The sequence below is a fragment of the Vicia villosa genome, unplaced genomic scaffold (genome assembly GCF_029867415.1).
Source record: "Vicia villosa cultivar HV-30 ecotype Madison, WI unplaced genomic scaffold, Vvil1.0 ctg.001319F_1_1, whole genome shotgun sequence".
Lineage (NCBI taxonomy): Eukaryota > Viridiplantae > Streptophyta > Magnoliopsida > Fabales > Fabaceae > Vicia > Vicia villosa.
In genome coordinates, this window is record NW_026705573.1 from 518,717 (window position 1) to 540,865 (window position 22,149).

The window sequence follows — 22,149 nt, forward strand, 5'->3', positions numbered from 1 at the left end:
TTTGTCTGAGAGATCGGCATCTACGGGAAGCTCGGATATCTCATGTGTTGTTTAGGTGGTTGAGAGATCGTCACTTAGATAATATTGTGGGTAGTATTGTTGACATGTGATAACATTGATAGGTTACAAGTTGAGTATGTTCGGTCAATAAATTTAAGTTTGTGAGAACGAGATCATATTCCAGCTTGACAATTCTATTCTAGTAAGGAATGCGTAGTTTTCTTGTTGATACATTTACTTTCTTGTACATTTATGAAACCAAACTCAAGAACAAATTAATCAATCAAATGGCACACATCTCTGTGGACTACGATGTGATATAACTATATCACCCGGGAATAATATCCCATTACTTTTGTTGCTTGCTGCTTTACCGCTTCAACAACGCGCTCTGCGATTTCAGTTTTTGTATAAATAGCTTAGAACATTTTTTTGGGTTTTTATCACCCATTTCCCCCTTGTAGTGGCTCTGATCCATTTTTGATCTTTTAGAGGTATAGGAAACACCATTGGATGCTACATCATGTGGATTGATCATGGATTTGTCTCGATTTCATTGTGACTGTGAGAGTTTCCGGATCATTTTCTTTCTTCCCTATGTTTCATTTTAATGGTGGGTTTTGTATGTATATTTCTACTCTTCTTGTATGTACATTTTTCGATCTTGGAATCGTTTATATATTTGATTTACAAATCATCATTGTTGTTGTTCTTGATCTTTTTGCTTAAATGCTCTGGATTTGTGTTGTTTTAGAAATAGACATCATAGATCTTGATTTGGAATGATAATTGTTAGTTTTTAGATTTCACAAATGGATTTAGGGCTAGTAACCGTAACGGGTATCGAATTTAATGCCTCTGTGTTGTTTGTGTCGGTTGAGAGATCGCTGATGTTAATAGTACGGTTGAGCTTTCGTCGGTGTTTCAGACATGGACACTGATGTGGCGTCTCGATTGATGCTTGGTGATTTTGATGCGTATTGTGAGTGTGTTGCGATAAGATCTTCGGATTTAAGTATTCGACGGGTAGAACGAAATACAATTCCATAACTATTTCTGTTAGACTATTAAGAATGTTTATTTGCTTTTATTTACTTTTCCCGCATTTACTTTTCCGCACCCACTCATGAAACTTAGAACGCGAGATAGTCGAACGGCAGTTCTTCTCACCAATCTCTGTGGACACGATAAATTCCCGGATAAATACTTCCAAAACTTTTGTTGCTTGCCCTCTACCGCCCCTTATATGGATAGTACTATCGCTCAAGGAATGTCTTTAGATTAGGAAAGATCTTACGAACTTAGGGTAGGTAACTCTTAAGTGCTTGCTCACAACAAATCAAACGCTTTTCACACCCTGTTTTTTTAACATTGTCTTTTCAGACATTCTCAAAAATAAAACCGTTTTTTTAAACACACACACGACACTCTTCAAATATTTCAAACAAACAAGTGAGCTAAGCAGTTAAGAGCCCATGGATAACCATAGATACAAAGGATGCTTACACCTTCCCTTTGTATAACCTACCCCCCGAACTCAAGTCTTTTCAAAAAAGGTCTTTCCCGTTCTTTTATACCTTTCCTAATTGGATAAAATAAAAGTCGGTGGCGACTCTTGCTCACTGCAATATTTTGCTTGCGAAATAAAATATTAAAGTCAGTTCTTCCACCGATGGTGGCATGATGATGGGTATGGTAGAGATTATACTTAATAATTGAATATCCATGTTTATGTGAGAATTGCAATCTTGATGTTGTTGATGAATGATTTGTGGAGCATTGGGTGGAATTTATGGAGGTGTATATGATGGGGTTTTGATTGTATGTTGTTATCCATGATTGTGTGAAAATTGAATTTGAAGTTGTTAGGATTCATACTAGATTTCTACGAAATTGTGATTCTAAGTATGTTGGATGATGTTTGTATCTGAACCTATGGTTAGAAACATGTTTAGGAACCTTATATTTGTGCTAAATTGCTGTTAATTGATGTATAAATTGTATGAGGGTTAGTAGTTGTTGTATGTGGTGAATGGGGAAGGAAAACGGTGATTTCTGGGTTTTTACGCAGCGTAGGTCGACCTACACAAAAGCGTGGGTCGACCTAAGCAACCCAAAAAGGAAGAAAATCTGGTTTTCTTCAGCATGCGTCGACCTATGAAATCTATGCGTCGACCTGAAGACCTGCATGAGTCGACTCATGGGTCGACCTGAGAAAACCCGAGGGGGTAGAAACATCCATGCGTCGACCTGAGGATTTTATGCATCGACCTGAGCAGCATCCAATTTTTGACAGATTTTAGTATAGGCCATAACTTGAGTTTCCAGACTCCGATTAATGCAACGTTCGAAGAATTGGAAAGCTAACACAATGAAATATACCATGATGCAATAAAATGATTCATAGCATGTAGTCTCCTATTTTATTTATTAGGATTAAGTGATGAACTATGTTGTGTTAACATATGAATCATGCTCTTTGCTATGAATTGACATAACCATGTTGCGGTATAACTTGATGTATGTTTTTCTTATGACGATATAATGCTATTGAGATGATGATATGTACTTTCCTTATGATGAGATAATGATGTATTGTGATGAAATGATAAATAAACATGCTTTTAATTAAGAAGTTGAACTAATCATGTTATGTAGTTACTTGAATTGTGTAATGTGATGTTTGTTGTTAACAAAATGATTTTGTTGATGTTTGTGATAAGTGCCAAATTGTAGTTATTTTTGTGTATAGTTTTGCGGCACTTATCTTCTCTTTTTCCTTAATTTAGACGCGTTTTAGTGTATATTATATACAATACGTATACTTTGTGTTTTATCGAGTTGTTGATTAATTTATGTACTGACTAATAGTTTTCCATTCATTTTGTAGGTATTTGAGCATGTATGAAGCATTGAGTAATAAAGCTTCAAAGACGCAATGTTGAATAAATAAAAGAAGAAGCCATTTGAAGAAAATAAAGTGCAGACTGGTGTGATTCGCCTTGCGGAGCAATTGGCCTGCCGGGCGAGAGAGGAAAATAAATGCCAAGTTTCTACCTTGGGTCTGCCTCATGGTCCCCGGGCGGAAGAATAAGGATTCGCTGGGAGAAGTATTTTGTTCATCGGGCGAAAGAAGATATTTTGCCCACTTGATGACATGGCGCAGGGTGTGTGGCCAGGAATAAAGGTTTTGCCGGGCGGAGCAATTGGCTCGCCGGGCGAAAGTCGCGTAGCAGAATTTGTATATAGTTTTATTTTAGAACATTTTAGGTTTTGTGTGGTTGGTTTTGGGGATTTTTACGCTCCCATGCCAATTTCACCCATTCTTCTTTAGGTTTAGCTTAGATAACAACTATGGGTCTTGCATTCGGTGATTCGGAGGTGGATTGCTCATCAACCGGCATTGACAAACCGAAAGATTTGTGGTTTTATCTATATTTCTATTTATGTATTTCTCTTAGTTGGGTTTTGTATGTATATTTACTTTGAACTCATGTATATTTGTTGATCATGGTGTTATATAAAGCTTGCTTTACAAATCTTTGTTGATTGTTGTCTTAGATTCTTGCTCTGTGCTAGGGATTTGGGTTGTTTTAGAGATATACTTCTTGAATTCTTATCTAGGATGATTATGTGTTAGTTTCTAGATTTTAGAGATAGATTTAGAGCTAACAATCTTTATGGGTGTCGAAGCTTAATGTTTTCGTATTAGTTGTGTCGGTTGAGAGATCGTCGATACGATTGACATGAATGTCTGCTGTTTTGTTGAGGTGTGCTGAGAGATCGTCGCCGAGATGATATAGTAGTCTCTCTACTTTGGGTGAGAAATGAGTTAGGGTGTGAGCGATGCCGGATGACATTGATGAGTATTGTAGGTTGAGTGTAACTGGTCGATAAGTTTAAGTTCGTGAGAAGTAGATTATATACAATTCTTGATAAGTCTTTTCTTTCTGAAGAATGAATTCTTTTTGTTTTAATATTTACTTTTCCGTTTTTATGCTTAAACAATTCAATCCAAACTCATAACTTTGGAAACTGTTGAACGACAGTTCAATGCACTGATCCCTATGGACACGATAATTTCCCGGATAAATACTTCCAAAACTTTTGTTCCTTGCCGCTTTACCGCTCCGACAAAATGGCGCCGTTGCCGGGGATTGGTGTTTTATTGAACTTGCATCGCAATAGTTTCTATCGTTTTGAGTTTTGTATATATCACACATATTGTATAGTCTTACTTGTTTATATTTATACTTATAGTTGTGAATTTGTTATATCATTGTTTGTTCTTTTCACGTTTGCTTGTGTGTGGTTAGGAATATCCGGGCGGAAGTAACTTCGAGGAACGTTCTAAAATAACAGGCGTCGAGCTTACGACGTAAAACAAGCATGTTTATTCTTTTTAGTTTGTGTTTAGTTTAGGTAGTGTGATGCAATTGTCTAAACAAATTTAGATCGAACCAGTTCTTAAATTTCAAAGCTTCACTTTTAAATTTGTTTAGACAATTTCATCTGGTTTTTTAGTTTGTGTATATTAATAGTTGTGTGTTTGTCTTTGAGCTTGTTTTGAGTAGCTTGAGGAATTTAAGGTGATTTTCCAAGTTTGATCGTTTCGACTTGCGAGTGTATGGTAATGATTTTGTTAAGTTTTGTACACATCCAAGGTATGTTTTTATCGCTTTCTAGACTTTAGCATATTCTTGATACTTAGGATTTTTACAACTTTTATGCCATTCATTCTTTTGCATACTTGTTCGTTTGTGGATCACTTTAGTTCCTACCCTTTTTGTGAGGTAGCTTTCCATTATTCACATATGCTGGAGACCACAATTCTTGTTTTAACTGGATTTTATTATACTTAATCTTTTATGTATGTTGATTGTATAATTGCATGAAAGTGATCAAGGCATTTTTGTTCCATTTTGAGCACAACTACTTTGGCCAAATAGTCAATTTACCTTGTGAGTGTGTGATCATTAGTAACCCCTTTGAGCTTTTTGTTAACATCCATGTTATTTTTGAAATTAATGCTTGTCTAGGAGTGTTTGGTTTTCCTTTTTGTATGGATGTTGATTTCTTTTTTCTTGAGCCCTCAACTTTGTGTTGTTGTATAAATTTTTACCTTGCCTTAGAAATTAGGGAATATTCATATTATGATATGGTTGAATTCAAGTTGGGGAAAGAACGTTTACTTGCTTTTTGGTTGATTGGTTATGAGGTTGTGAAAATAAAAGTGAAAAAGAAGTGAAAAGAAAAAGAAAGAAAAAAAGAGAAAAGTTTTGAAAGAAAAAACAAACAAAAAGAGTATGGAATAATGTTGTGTTAATAAGTATGTGTTTTGGTGTAACAATTTGAGATTCGGATGAAGTATGATCGAGATTTCGTTGTTTGAGCTTTTGTGAGTTGATCACTCCCTCAGGTTTTGGCAAGTTTTTGTTTCGATTAGCCTTAGGAATTATCCCTTGTTTGTTAACCAAACCACATTACAACCTTCAAAAGTCCTTGTGATTCTTTCCTTTGTGTTTTCAACATGATTTTTGGATGATTGCATAATTTAGTCTTTTGTTTGCAAGATTGTGGGTGAGTGAAAATACCCCACTTTTGTGTTTTTCAACTACCGATGATTGTGTGCTAGGTGTGAGTCATTTTTGAACTAGTGTTGTTTTAGAATGTTTGGCATATTCTTTGTATTTAGCATTTGTGTCATGTTTATGTTATCATCGTAGTTTAGTGGTAAGTATGTTTCTTGTGTGTACCGTTTTTCAATTGAGCCATACATTTATATCCGTTTTCAAAACTTATTGATTCGTGATTTTGGGATTTTTGCGTTTGTTTCCTTGAGTTAGTTGATTCTTGTTTAGGGACAAACAAGTTTAAGTTGGGGAGAGTTTGATAAGTGTCAAATTGTAGTTATTTTTGTGTATAGTTTTGCGGCACTTATCTTCTCCTTTTCCTCAATTTAGACGCGTTTTAGTGTATATTATATACAATACGTATACTTTGTGTTTTATCGAGTTTTTGATTCATTTATGTACCAACTAATAGTTTTCCATTCATTTTGTAGGTATTTGAGCATGTATGAAGCATAGAGTAATAAAGCTTCAAAGATGCAATGTTGAATCAATAAAAGAAGAAGCCATTTGAAGAAAATAAAGTGCAGACTGGTGTGATTGGCCCGGCGGAGCAATTGGCTCGCCGGGCGAGAGAGGAAAATAAATGCCAGGCTTCTGCCTTGGGTCCGACCTCATGGTCGCCGGGCGGAAGAATAAGGATTTGCCGGTCGAAAGAAGATATTTTGCCCACTTGATGACGTGGCGCAGGCTGTGTGGCCAGGAATAAAGGTTTCGCCGGGCGGGGCAATTGGCTCGCCGGGCGAAAGTCGCGTAGCAGAATTTGTATATAGTTTCATTTTAGAACATTTTAGGTTTTGTGTGGTTGGTTTTGGGGATTTTTGTGCTCCCATGCCAATTTCACCCATTCTTCTTTCGGTTTAGCTTAGATAACAACTATGGGTCTTGCATTCGGTGATTCGGAGGTGGATTGCTCATCAACCGGCATTGACAAACCGGAAGATTTGTGGTTTTATCTCTATTTCTCTCTATGTATTTCTCTTAGTTGGGTTTTGTATGTATATTTACTTTGAAATCATGTATATTTGTTGATCATGCTGTTATATAAAGCTTGCTTTACAAATCTTTGTTGATTGTTGTCTTAGATTTATGCTCTGTGCTAGGGATTTAGGTTGTTTTAGAGAGAGACTTCTTGAATCCTTATATAGGATAATTATCTGTTAGTTTCTAGATTTTAGAGATATATTTAGAGCTAACAATCTTTATGGGTGTCGAAGCTTAATGCTTTCGTGTTAGTTGTGTCGGTTGAGAGATCGTCGATACGATTGACATGAATGTCTGTTGTGTTGTTGAGGTGTGCTGAGAGATCGTCGCCGAGATAATATAGTAGTTCTCTCTATTTTGGGTTAGAAATGACTTAGGGTGTGAGCGATGTCGGATGACATTGATGAGTATTGTAGGTTGAGTGTAACTGGTCGATAAGTTTAAGTCGTGAGAAGTAGATTATATACAATGCTTGATAAGTCTTTTCTTTCTGAAGAATGAATTCTTTTTGTTTTAATATTTACTTTTCCATTTTTATGCTTAAACAATTCAATCCAAACTCATAACTTTGGAAACTGTTGAACGGCAGTTCAATGCACTGATCCCTGTGGACACGATAATTTCTCGGATAAATACTTCCAAAACTTTTGTTGCTTGCCGCTTTACCGCTCCAACAGTTTATCGTTAACATGGTGAATTTGTTGTTGTCGTTAATATGATGAATTTACTCTTGCTGTTGCTAATATGATGTATTTGTTATCGTTGTTACTAGTATGTGGAAATTGTTGTTGTCATAGATCCTATGGTCAATATTGATAAGTTGTATCGTGATTTTTGTTGTGAAGTGATGTATTGTTGTATGATGTGTGCAACATAGTGACGTGATTGTGAAGTGATGCATTCTTATGAATAATGATGATTTTGTTATTGTTGAAGTTTAACATTATATTGATAATGTCCGATGGTGATTTAGACGACGTTGTGACATGTTGTTTATATTGTATTTGTGGATGTGCATCATTGTGTCACATCCATTACATAAGTATATTTTAGCCTGAAATATGGCAACGACTATTAGCCTGAAAGATGGCAACGACTATTAGCCTGAAAGATGGCAACGACTATTAGCCTGAGTCGAGTCACATGTGAATTGCATTTGAGTCTTATTTGATTATGTTGTTGTGACTTGATGAAGATATGTTTGTCGTGATGTGATGATTTAATGATGAGATGTTTGTCGTGATGCGTTGGAATCTTACTTATGAATTGCATATATTGTCATGGTTGATTATTGACATTGTTGCCATTTCATAACTTGATTATGTGATTTGAATTTTTGAGACGATGATATGTTTGTTGTGACGTGATGATATTATAATTGTAAATTTGAATATGTTGTCTTAATTGATTAATGACATTGTCGTCGTTTTTAAATTCGTATTGTATTGATAAGTTGTTTTTCAATGAAAATTGTCGTAAGATGTTATGTGATGCGAAGTGGTGAAATTATGTATGATCTATATCTCTTATATTATTTATCATGCATTCCTTTATATTGTAAGATATTTCACCTCTTTGCTGATATTTCCCTTACCATGGGAAATGGGCAGCTATTCAAGTTTAGCTGTGGATGTTCGAAGTGACTTCATGAAGTCTTTATGTTGCTTTATGGAAAGTCGAGTTGGTGTCTATTGCTCTGATACGTAGCACTCGGGGGGATTAGTCGTTATTACCACCAAGACCAACCACAAGATTAGGTGCATTAAGAATTGGGCCAACAACTAGGAGGACAACACCAATAAAGATAACCACATCCAAGAAGAATGTATAGATTATGCTTTGGATATTTAGCACTTTAGATTTTGTTTTGGTTATTTAGCACTTTTGGAACCACTTTTGGGTTTATGTAACTTGTCTGCTTTGAACATGTTGTTTATGAACATGTCTATTTGAACATGTATCTTTTGAACATATAATCTTCAAGTCTTAAGTAATCCTGGAACCTAAACTGGTTTAATGCATAACTGTTTTGAATATGTATCTTCAAGTCTTAAGTAGTCTTATGTAATCTTCAAGTCTTAAGTAGTCTTATGTAATCTTCAAGTCTTAAGTAATCTTTTGAACATGTATCTTTTGAACATCTAAACAATAACAGTTATACATAACTTAAAACTGGATGCATTATAACCCAACAAAATCTATTGATTCCATTTGTTCAAAATTACAAGACTTAATTGGTACAGATATACACAACAAACTGCTTTCAATTTGTTCATAAAACTGATACAAAACTGGTACAGATAACCAGAAAAACTGATACTCCTTCACTAACACATAACTTAAACCTAAAAAAAGGCAACCAACAAAATTATGACAATCATCAAGCTACAGCATTTTCCAAAATTCATCATCTTGTTCAATTGTCTCTGAATCTAATCAGTCTCTTTCCTTATTTCTTTAGTTGACAATCTCATTTTGACAACCTCCTCTTGAATGTGTTCAATATTCTTTCCAAGATTTTCCAACTTAACCATTATGATTTGCCCATTGTTATCTTCAGATTCTTCGAAGAACCACTTGAAAAACCCACACCCAGGATGCACAGGTCCCTACATGTCACACACATTCATGTTCAATTTCATAAATCTAAAAAACCAACACTCTTTGAACAAATAACGTACCTTAAAATGAGGACACCCCCAAAATTGTCTTCCAAAACTCTTAGCCATCTTTGCCATTCGTAGAATGGCCTTATCTCCACAATAGCAAACGGGTTTCCATGGCAGATTCGACGTCGTACAAAGCTGGGAGTTCAAACTTTCATGGCTTCCTTGTAACATAGATGAAGAAGAAGTGGAAGATTTCATTGCTCTGGATTTTTGGAAAACCCTAGCAGCCCCTAATTTCTTCTCACGATGGTTGTTACTCTAGAAACCCTAGCCCCCAATTTGTTCAAACTTGGTTTACGTTACATTATGAAAAATACCTTTTAATGAAGGAGAAAAAGCTCCACATCATATGCCACGCTAGCAACTCCAAACGGCCGTTTCCATGAAATAGACGGAAAGGACTTACGTGAGACCATTTTAAAAGATAAAGGAGTTATTTGAACTTTTTAAAAATTAAGGGACCAAAATGGACCCTGAGTGTTAAGAGACGAAAAAGAGTATTTTTTCCATTTTTAAACTATAAATAATTTAATTTTGAATATCTTTAAATGATGTGTGTAGTACGATGATAAATTGAAGACAGTTTGACCTACTTCAACTAAATTTTCTTTTAAATTTTTTACAGAGGAGTTTTCTCATGAGAAACATTCCACACATGAGTCTTCTAGTTCAGCTCACATAACTATTGGAATGATTAACATAAGAAACATTACATCTAGACGTGATTAAATAGAATTGGGGTAGAACTCCATGTGTGCTGCCTTCTTGTTTAAAATCACCTCTGTGCCTCTAAATGTAATGTATGTTATGTTGATTATAACTACAATTATATGAGTTCAAGTAGAAGACTCTTTTGCATGAGATAGATGAAGAGAAAACTCCTTAGAGAAAATTCAAGTGATACAGAAATAGACAAAAAATTTATAAGCTTACTACATAAAGTAATTTGAAACTCACGTAGATCTAATAAAAACATAGTTCATAATTGATCGACTATAAATCATAGACTAAATTGATTTGCGAGAACAAATATTCTGATATATAAATCAATAAATTATTATGTAAGTAAATAAATTGTCACCTAAGATCCGATTTGTTACCTTTGTGCCTCCCTTTGGTATATATGTTCTCTACAATATGACAAAAAAACATTGAAACTTTAATCAAATGTGATGTAATCATAAACAAACAAAAAATTAACGATAAAAAAGAGTATACTTAGATTGACAAAAAGAGAATAAGAGACAAAGACAGAACTTTAAGCCTTCTTATAAATGAATTGATTTCCGGGTATGTTTTTTTTTTTTTGGCTTTATACCACCGGTTTAGTCCGGTTCGGGGGCGAGTTCTGGCATCAAGTGGTTCCATCCCCCTCCCGATCGCAGTTGCGGGGGATCGAACCGTGGTTCTCCCTACCAAGTCCAGCGCCAATCACCACTAGACCAACTTGTATACTCATAAACTAAAAAGTATATCAAAATGACTTAATTGCAAGACTTAAATATTAAACAAATGAAGTTCAAAATTAACATATTAACTTTTAATTATTTTTAGTCAAACTTTCATATTAATTGACCACACAACACAATTACAATATCGTAGGAACAGGAAGATTAGAAGAAAAAGAAAAACAAATATATTTTCACATTTCGTCATTCACTTATTTATGTGAAACCAAAACAAAAAAAGTGAAATATTAAAATGATGGACAGCTAGATCAAGAAAAATATACCTTTTGATTCACAAGCACACTCTCACCTTACCATTATAATTCATGAAGAAAAAGTTATTTTGATCCCAAACATTTGAATTGAAAGAGGTGCCCGCTAACGTTTTCTCCAGAGTTTAATTTATTTTTAGTGTCTTTCATGACCCAGAAAAAAAGAGGAAATGATTTATAGACAAAAATATTGGATGGTTATGGGTGTTTAACCTAATTCAATGCATTTTCATGTGGTTCTTCGTGTAAAGGTATTTTCAATTTTAATTAATTAAATGGTATATTACTATAAAAGTATTTAAGTCATGTTTTATTTTCATCACTATAATAGCTAAACTTTAAATTGTTTTATCCAAAAGAGAAAGAATCAGCTATTAAAAAGTAAATTTCAATATTACCATTTTTGAAAATTGAAAATAGGAAAATAGGAAAATATTCCTATTTTCAATTGATTAAAATTGAAATCAGGAAAATAAAACATGATTTAAATACTTTTATAGGAAAAATTGAAAATATTGAAAATAGGAAAATAATTTTGAAAATAGGAAAATATCCACTTAAATTATTTTACTATTTTCAATTTTAATTAATTAAATGGTATATTACTATAAAAGTATTTAAATTATGTTTATTTTCATCACTGTAATAGCTAAACTTTAAATTGTTTTATCCAAAAGAGAGAGAGAGAATCAGCTATTAAAAAGTAAATTTCAATATTACCATTTTGAAAATTGATAATAGGAAAATAGAAAAATATTCCTATTTTCAATTGATTAAAATTGAAAATAGGAAAATAAAACATAATTTAAATACTTTTATAGGAAAAATTGAAAATATTGAAAATAGGAAAATAATTTTGAAAATAAGAAAATATCCACTTAAATTATTTTCCTATTTTCAATTTTAATTAATTAAATGATATATTACTATAAAAGTATTTAAATCATGTTTTATTTTCATCACTATAATAGCTAAACTTTAAATTGTTTTATCCAAAAGAGAAAGAATCAGCTATTAAAAAGTAAATTTCATTACTACCATTTTTTTATTTTACCATTCAATTCTTTTGTGTATATATACATGAACTTATAATAAAATATTAATTTTTTATTTTCTATTTTAATGATTTTTCTATTTTCAAAATTATGGTGAAGGTTATCTAATCACCTAGTAAGAAATTTTTCTTGTTGTCAATGACTAGACAATATTTTTTTCCTAGAAAATTGTTTAATTATTTCTAAATTAAATATTAATAAGATGTAAAATCTTTTGGAATTTTTTATTTATTATTTGGTTAATATGTATATAACAATTAAGTAATAAAAAAACAACTTTACACAAAATATCTTACAAAATAATATTTAATACAAAATTCAAAAAAAATTTAAAGATATAAAAATATAATTAATATTATAATATTTTTTCCGTGTTTTATTTTTCATTATATATATATATATATATATATATATATATATATATATATATATATATATATATATATATATATATATATATATATATATATATATATATATATATATATATATATATATATATATATATATATATATATATATATTAGTGGTATATTTGTAAAAGACCTAGAAAAGACGGGAGAATTGTAGCCCTCAGAAAGGACAAGGACTATATGTCGCCCCTTACCGGGAATCGCATCGCCCTAAATTTCTCCCACTCGCCCAATTTCTTGGACAGAGTGAAGTGAGAGTCAATAGCTAATCTATGTCCTTCTAGAAAGTAAGGATACATTGGTCCACAATTGATTAGTTGGCAGTTATCATTTCTAAGGAAACTTTAGGTCCACGAGCCTCTATAAATACCTCTCATCAAACGGGGGGAAGTGAGAAAACAATTGAGTTGGTATAATGTTTATACATGGAGTCTTTCACCTCACGTGAGTTGGCCCTCTCATACCACCATAAACTCTGTAAACACCATCGTATAGGGCATGTGAGTATCCCATACTTGTGTAAGGATACCACACTCACATATACTTTTTGACAAGTACAGTAGAATCCACCATTGGCGCCAACAAAATTAACCTGGACCACACCTCTTTCATCATCATCCTTTCCATTTTCAATCAATGATGGCTTATAAAGCTCTACATTATAGGGTCAACACCATAGCAGGAGGTTTTGTCGTTGGAGGAAGTTTTAACTCCTCTTAGAGAAAATACGAGATAGGTGTTGACCACAAACATCATATCTCCAGGGTCCCCCAAAAAGGAATAGGGAGAATCAAGAATCAACATCGCCATCTTTGACAATGATGCCTGTAACACCCCGATATCCGCTGCACGCATCAACCGTGTCGGCCAACCGAGCATGTTACCGGCTTAATCAATAATCCCCCTAGGTCCGCTTATCGGCTGCCCAGGAAATATTGTTTTTGCCTCCCGCAGGAATCGAACCACGTACCTAGGGGTTAAGTACGTATTCATAGCAATTCCTGCTACCAATTGAGCTAATAGCTCAATTGGTAGCAGGAATTGCTATGAATATGTACTTAACCCCTAGGTACGTGGTTCGATTCCTGCGGGAGGCAAAAACAATATTTCCTGGGCAGCCGATAAGCGGACCTAGGGGGGATTATTGATTAAGCTGGTGACATGCTTGGTAGGCCGGAAGCCCCGCGGGGTAAGTGGAAATCCAGGGTGTTACAATGCCGCCATAATCCTCCCTCAAAATAATGACATGTTGGTTATTACTGTGCATCATGGCAACTAGGACATCTAGCAAGTCATTATCTCGAGAGTTCTGCTGATGTTCTGTTCTGGGATTCTTTTTGTTTACTTTTTCGGACATAAAGTTTAGCTGAAGTGCTTTTCGAGAAAGTCCTTTGGTGAATGAGGAAATTGTAATTTTTGAAGGATAGTTTTGTAAGTTCACCAAGGAAGTTTTAGTTTTATCTTGGCTTAACATTTTATCCAATTAGAGATTGTTTGTTTGGGTTCGATGCTAAACTCGTTAAAAGCTTTAGTATGGGATATGTGTGATCAACTATTTATTTAGGGTTGAGGTCGGCCCATGGTAAAATCTCAAAGGTTCTTAGTTAGTCTGTGATAAAAACTAGGTTAGTTTAAATCATAGCCCGTGAAAAAAACTAGGTTAAGTTAAATCATTTCCAGTGATAAAAGCTTGTTTAGGTTCAAGATTAGCCCATGATAAAATCTCATAGGTTCTTGGTTAGCCCGTGATAAAACCAATATTAGGTTCGTGAGCAAAACCTGGTATTAAAAGTTCTCCAAGATTCAAGATCGGTGGTAAAATCTTTGTTTAGAAGCTTGAAGACTAATATCTCCAGGGTTCTTATGAAAATAAGACAAACAATCTACAGTTTACACATTACGTAACATCACATAATTGTAATTTTGTGTTTTGGTGTCTTGTCTCTTTGTGTCTTGACTCTAAAGACCTATAATTTCAAATAATTATATTTGTTAGTAAAAATACTTGGAAACTATAACATACATGAATATATTATGAATAAAGAATAAATTACGTACTTGTTAATTTTCCTAAATGCCTTTTTCATGATCGATTCGAATAGCATGGACAACATCTCCATCAACTTCATCATATGAGGTAGGAATTTTTGTTGTGTAAGAAGGTGTGGATAGAATATCAAGACTTTCATCACTAAGAGGAATGTGTTTTCTTTGGAGAATGATTGATCATTTCCCCGATATGTACGATGGGTCGGTAACATAGAAAACATGTTTTGCTTGAGAAGTCATGATGAATGGCTCGTTCATAAAATATGTCTTGCCAAGGTCGAACCGAGTGAATCTTAACTTATGAATGTATACACCATTACTGTTATTGGGAACCCACTTGAATTTAAATAAAACCATTTTAAAAATAACATAATAAATCTCCCAAATCTCCTCAATGACACCATAAAACGTGGTAGTTGCCAATACATGATTCTTATCTTTCGAACTAGAGAAATACATCGACTCGACTTCAACCATAACCCCACTATTTTGCACTGTACTACGATTACCTTTTGATTTTGTATAAAAGGTATAATAACCAATTTCGTATGGAATCCAAGTAATGACACAAAATTTTTGCTCGTACGACAACCATTTAAGTATCTCGGATTCACTACGATCATTAGATACACTTTTTTAAAACCAATCTATGAATCTCTTGTTATGCTCTATCAACAATAACTTGTCCCTCATTTGGGGATATTTTTTCCTTAAAAGTATTTTGTGAGTATCTATGAAAGGTTGAACTTCATTTATATTATTCAATATATAGAAATGTGCTTGAATAACTACATCCTGAGCCATTAACTTAATATTTATACGCTTGAATACCTCTTCCGTCTGTGAGGTCAGTGTGACGAGACTTTGGAATGTAGAATCTGCTTTCGACAAATAGTTTGTACAAAACTTACCAACTTCTTCAGTGATGTACCTTTCAACAATCGAATTTTCTGGTCGGTGATGATTCTTCGTATATCCTTTAAATATCTTCATATATCGCTCTATTCGATACATATACCTTAAATAAACTGGACCACAAAATCTGATTTCTCTGACTAGATGAACAATTAAGTGAACCATAATGTAAAAAAATGATGAAGGAAAATACATCTCCAATTGGCACAAGATTATGGCAGCCTCATCTTCTAATTCATCTAACTTTATGAAATCAAGAACTTTATTACATATATCATTGAAGAATAAGCACAATCTCGTTATAGTTACTCTCACATTCTTTGGTAGGATCCCACGAATAGCCACTTGTAGAAGTTGTTGCATCAATACCTGACAATCATGAGATTTTAAACCAATTAACTTGAGATCTTTCATTGATACAAGTTTCTTGATGTTTTATGAGTAACCTTGCGGAACTTTAATACCTTGCAAACACTCGCAGAATTTTTTTTTTTCCTTTTTAGATAGATTGTGACATCTACCTTATATTAGAGCCAACTTTTTTTCGTATACCCATTGCCTCCATATCAAGATGGGACTTATTATTATCTTTAGTCTTTCTTTGAATATTAAGAAGTGTGACAATCCAACTATCACACACATTTTTCTCCACGTGCATCACATCAAGACAATGTCTAACATCAAGACTTGACCAATATGGAAGATCAAAGAAGATCCTCTTTTTCCATATATTTTTGCAACTAACCCTTTTTAGTTTTCTCTCTTCCCAAAGACAACATCAATGTGTTCCTGCCGTTGATAAACTTAATCCCCGGTTAAAGACTCAGGAGCCTTATCAAACTCTTGCTCTCCATTAAAAGCCTTCCGCAATCTACGATAAGGATGACCGGGTCTTAGAAATTTTCGATGCCCAAGGTAAACGGTCTTTTTTTTTCAAACTGAAGTTGGTGATAACAAGTATTATCTTCACAAATAGGACACACTTTATGTACTTTGACACTATATCCACCCATACTGTAAGCAGGAAAGTCGTTGATTGTGTAAAATAAGATTGCACACATCTTAAGCTTTTCCCCAGAATATGCATTATCAACTTCAACGCCTTCATCCCACAAGAGTCTAAAATCATCAATTAATGGACTTAGATAAACATCTACGTCGTTACCAGGTTGTCATGGTCTAGAAATCATCTTACTTAACAATATATACTCGCGCTTCATGCACAACCAAAGAGATATGTTGTAAATAGTTAGAAGAACATGCCACAAAGAATAATTAGTGCTCAGATTACCAAAGGGGTTCATTCCATCGGCAGCAAGCCGAAGCCAAAGGTTTCTTGGCTCAACTCTAATTTTGGATTTTGACGACTCTTGATCTCTTTTTAATAAATAATTAAAATAAAAAATTTGATGAAAATATAAAAATATATATGTTTGTACTTTAAGAGAAAAATTAAATAAAAAGAAAAGAAAATACTAAACAAAATGTCAGACATTTATGAGCTGAAAACCAGTAATAGTTATTAAGCGTAACTGGTTCTTCACAAGTGAAGGGATGTGCCTCATGAAATCCAAGACTCCTTTCGACCCTTCTTTTCTCTTTAGATGAGTTACACCAAAGAATAACATGTTTCAATTTATATATTAAAGGTTAAATTACTCTCAAGGTCCTTTAAGTGATTTAATTGTAATAATTTGGTTTTTCAAGTTGTTTTTGTAACAATTTGGTCCTCTTGGGTGATAACTGCCTCCTTTTTCTCTCATTTTAATCATTTAGAAATGTTGATTGTTCTATTTTTGAAAGCACTTCATCATTTTTACATCCCTCAAAATAATTGCATCCACAATTATCACATTTTCTCGGTTAAGAAAGGATAGTGGTGCACACATTTGATAACATAAAGGACCTAGTTGCAGCGAAAATAACATGAAGGACCAAACTGTTACAATTAAATAACTTAAAGGGCCTTGGGAGTAATTTAACCTAGATTACATCATAGGACTTTCATCGTTAAATGATATAAATTTCCATTTTTATTTTGGTTATTAATGAAGCTGAATATTATGTTGAATATTAGTTGGCATGAGTTGTTACTTAACATTTACTTAGACAGATTGTTAGTATCAATTATTGATTTCCTCTATTAATAGTCAATCCTTTATTTAGCCTTAGATTGATTTATTTCCTTAATTAGGTCCATTGATTGTCTCTTGTACACCTATATATTGCTTGTCATTGTATACAGAATAAACAAGAATTGAATAGAAACATTACAGTAGTTTCTGTCATTTCAATATGGCATCAGAGCATGATTCTGATTCAGAGAATAAAAATGAGAAAAAGGTGGAGAGGAACAATGCCTCCAACGAAACAAAAACACCTTCCGGTATCACAAATACATCATTGTATTACCTCAGTCCCTCTGACAATCTAGGAACGCCACTCGTGGCTGCGATGCTCAAAGGCGAGAACCACCGCAATTGGGCACGTTCCATGAGGACGGCACTTCGCGCAAAAAACAATTTGGGTTTCATCGATGCAGCGATCAAGAAACCTGTGAGAACAAATCCAGATTTCAACAATTGGGAGAGAGCCGATTCAATGGTCATGGCGTGGATAATTAATGCTGTAGATCCAGTTTTGCATGGAAGCATCTCTCATGCATCAACTGCAAGAGATATATGGGAGGATCTGGAAGAGAGATTTGCTCAAACTAACGCTCCAAGAATCCACCAATTATGGCGAATGTTGTGTTTAATGGAGCATGAACCAAACATGACTGTGACAAAATATTACACCAAATTCAAAAGCCTTCTTGATGAGCTAGGTGAGTTACAACCACTTTCGAAGTGTACCTGTGGCGCATCTAAAGAGATTCTGAAGAGAGAGAAAAGCCAACATGTGCACCTCTTCCTTGGAAGTCTTAACAATGAGCTATTTGAGCATGTTAAGGCAACCATGTTGAACGCCGAACCTTTGCCTCCGCTACGACGGGTCTTCAATCATGTCATCAGAGAAGAGGCCAGGATCACAAGTGAAAGAGATAAGATGGTCGCAGTCAAGGGAGAATCAGGAGGATATGCCTTTTTTGCTCCAAATCAGAATAGGCTAAGAAGAGATGGACAAAAGCCAAAATGTGATCATTGGGCAAAGTTGGTCAGACCAAGGCAGGTTGCTTTGAGATGACAGGTTACCTGGAAAACTAGGGCACGCGAAGGACGCAACGTTATCCAAGAGACAATGGAGGACAGCCTAGAGCTCACCATGCACATGTTAGTGAAGATAAAAAAGAAGAGAAAGAAACAGTGCAGGGGCGAGCGTTGCATGGTACGCGTGTGATGCATCATGACTCTTTTGATGCTGGTAATGATATGTTATGCAAGGATAAAAATGGATCTTGGACAATGGTGCATCACATCACATGACTCCTCTCTTATCCTTAATGAGAGGGGTAACCAAGATTGAGAAACCTTTCTATATCACTATTCCTACAGAGAATGCAGTGTTAGTAGAGGAAATAGGGATCATTGATCTTAAGAAAGACATAACTTTGCACAATGTCTTATCTGTGCCTAGTTTGATTGCAATTTGATTTCAATCTGTCAATTGACTAGCAATTTAAATTGCTTTATAACATATCATCCTAATCATTGTTTGATACAAGACCTTGTCATGAAGAAGAAGATTGGTTTAGGTGATGTACATGGTGGGTTTTACGTGCTGATGCAACAAGTTCAAGGGTCAGCTTTCAAGGCTCATCATGAAAATGAAACTGCTCTCTAGCATGCACGCATGGGACATCCCTCTTCTCAAGTTATGGGGGAGATATAGCACTAACTCTCATAATGGATGCCACTATTTTCTTACGATCGTTGATGATTATTCGCGTGGAACATGGGTATACTTGATGAAAGAAAAAACAAAAGTTCTAAAAATCTTGATAAATTTTCTCAACATGATAAGAACACAATATAATGGAAAGGTCAAGAGATTGCATAGTGACAATGGGACAGAATTTACCAACCATGCTTTCCAAGAAATTATTCACCAAGAAGAAATCCTACATGAAACTTCATGCGTAGGAACGCCCCAACAAAATGAAAGGGCGGAGAGGAAGCATAGACACATACTCAACGTTGCACGAGCCTTGAGGTTCCAAGCTAACTTGCCCATCTAATTTTAGGGGGAATGTGTTTTGACATCCACCTACCTAATCAATAGAACGCCTACAATGGTTAATGATGGAATGACTCCATATGAGAAGTTATATGGCAAACCTCCATCATACGAAGATATCAAGACTTTTGGGTGCTTGTGCTATGTTAAGAATTTAAGCAAACACCGATATAAGTTTGACTCTAGAGCAGAAAGGTGTGTATTTGTGGGATACCCTAAGGGTAAAAAAGGTTAGATGGTGTACAATCTAAGGACACGAGAAATTTATGTATCAAGAGATGTGGTGTTTTATGAGAATGTTTTTCCTTATGCATCACGAGAAAAAGGCAGTAATGGAGATGACCCTCAACCAATGTTTTCTCCTAATTTTATCTCTGTTGAAGAGGAAACTACACCTATCCAAGATAGGCAGTAGAACCAGAATGATCTCCTCACTCAACTAGCAGAAGATCAACAAGTTGTGGAAGTAAATTCTGATGTGGTTGATGTTGTCGAAGAACCTTATAATGAAGGATAGAGTGAGCTCACAAACTTGGGGCCAAGGATCGGAAATCAACCTAAACATTTGAATGACTATCATTGCTATTCGGCAGAGAAAACCTGCACATGTACATCCCCAAACTCTCCAACTTCTCCAGGTATGATATATCCTATATCTAATTATGTGAATTATGATGAGTTTTCATAAAAACATCAAGCTTATCTTGTAGCAATTGAAAGCATCGAGGATCCACAATCATACAAGCAAGCAAATCGAACGCAAGAATGGAGGGATGCCATGTCACAAGAACTCAAGGCTTTAGAAGAAAATAAAACATGGGAGTTGGCAAGGCTTCCAAAAGGAAAGAAGGCAGTGGGTTGCAGATGGGTGTACAAGGTTAAGTACAAGTCATCTGGTGAAGTTGAGAAGTATAAAGCCCGACTCGTAGCGAAAGGATACACACAAGTTGTAGGAGACGACTTCAATGAGACTTTTGCACCAGTCTCCAAGATGACAACCGTAAGATGTTTACTTACTATTGCAGTGCCAAAGGATGGGAACTTCACCAAATGGATGTAAGCAATGCATTCCTACACAGAGAGTTAGATGAGGAGGTATATATGGAAGTACCACCAGGTTACAATGTTCTTAATGACGGCATGGTGTGTCGCTTAAGAAAGTTATTATATGGTCTTAGGCAGGCCTCGTGCAAGTACTCAAAGTTGTCCCAAGCATGGTTTCTGTTGAAGCGGTAGAGCGGCAAGCAACAAAAGTTTTGGAAGTATTCATCCGGGAATTATCGTGTCCACAGAGATCGGTGAGAAGAACTGCCGTTCGACTATCTCGCGTTCTAAGTTTCATGAATTGGGTGCGGAAAGGTAAATGCGGGAAAAGTAAATAAAAGCAGATAAACAATCTCAATAGCCTAAGAGAAATAGTTATGGAATTGCATTTCGTTCTACCCGTCGAATACTTAAATCTGAAGATCTATCGCTCGACACTCACAATACGCATCAACATCACCGGGCATCACTCGAGATGCCACATCGGTGTCCATGTCTGCAACACCGACGAAAGCTCAACCGTACTATTCACATCAGCGATTTCTCCACCGACACAAACAACACGGAGGCATTAGACTCGATACCCACTATGATTGTTAGTCCTAAATCCATGTCTGCAACCCAGAAACTAACAGTTATCATTCCTAATCAAGATCTATGGTGTCCATGTCTGCAACAACACAAATCCAGAGCATTTGAGCAAAAAGATCAAGAACAACAACAATGATGATTTGTAAAGCGAATATATAAACGATCCCAAGATCCACAAATATACATACAATAAGAGTAGAAACATACATACAACACCCACCATTGGAATGAAACAAAGGGAAGAGAGAAGATGAACCGGAAAGATCTCACCGGTACAATGAAATCGAGTCAGATCCATGATCAATCCACATGACGTCGCACCCAATGGTGTTTCCTAAGCCTCTAAACTACCAAAAAAGGATCAGAGCTCAACTTGTCAAGAAGAGGTGATAAAAAACCTAAAAAATCTGTTATTAACTATTTATACAAAACTGAGTTTCGCAGTGGGCGCGACGCGCCCTATTTCAGTGCGACGCGCCCTATATAAATTTACCAAACCGCCCTAGAGCGCGAAGCGCCCTAATCCGGCGCGACGCGCCCTAACTTCTGCCAGACTATGTTCTTCAAACTCAAAGAGGGCGCGACGCGCCCTACAGCGCGCGAAGCGCCCTGCACCAGAACAGCAGAATTATTTTCTCTTTGCTCTCGCAGCTGTGTCTTCGACACTTTATTCCTCAAGGCTCCGAAAATGCAAGAATACCTACAAAAATACAACAAAACTATCAAACGGTATAAAAGTATATGAAAATACAAGTATTCGTAAAGTAAACGTAATTACACAAAAACGGGGAATTATTCAAACGGTATTAACAAAAAGCATTGATAAGTGCCACTATTTACATACACAAAATAACTACAATTTGGCACTTAACAGTTTCCAGGAATGTGAAGCTTGTGACGCCC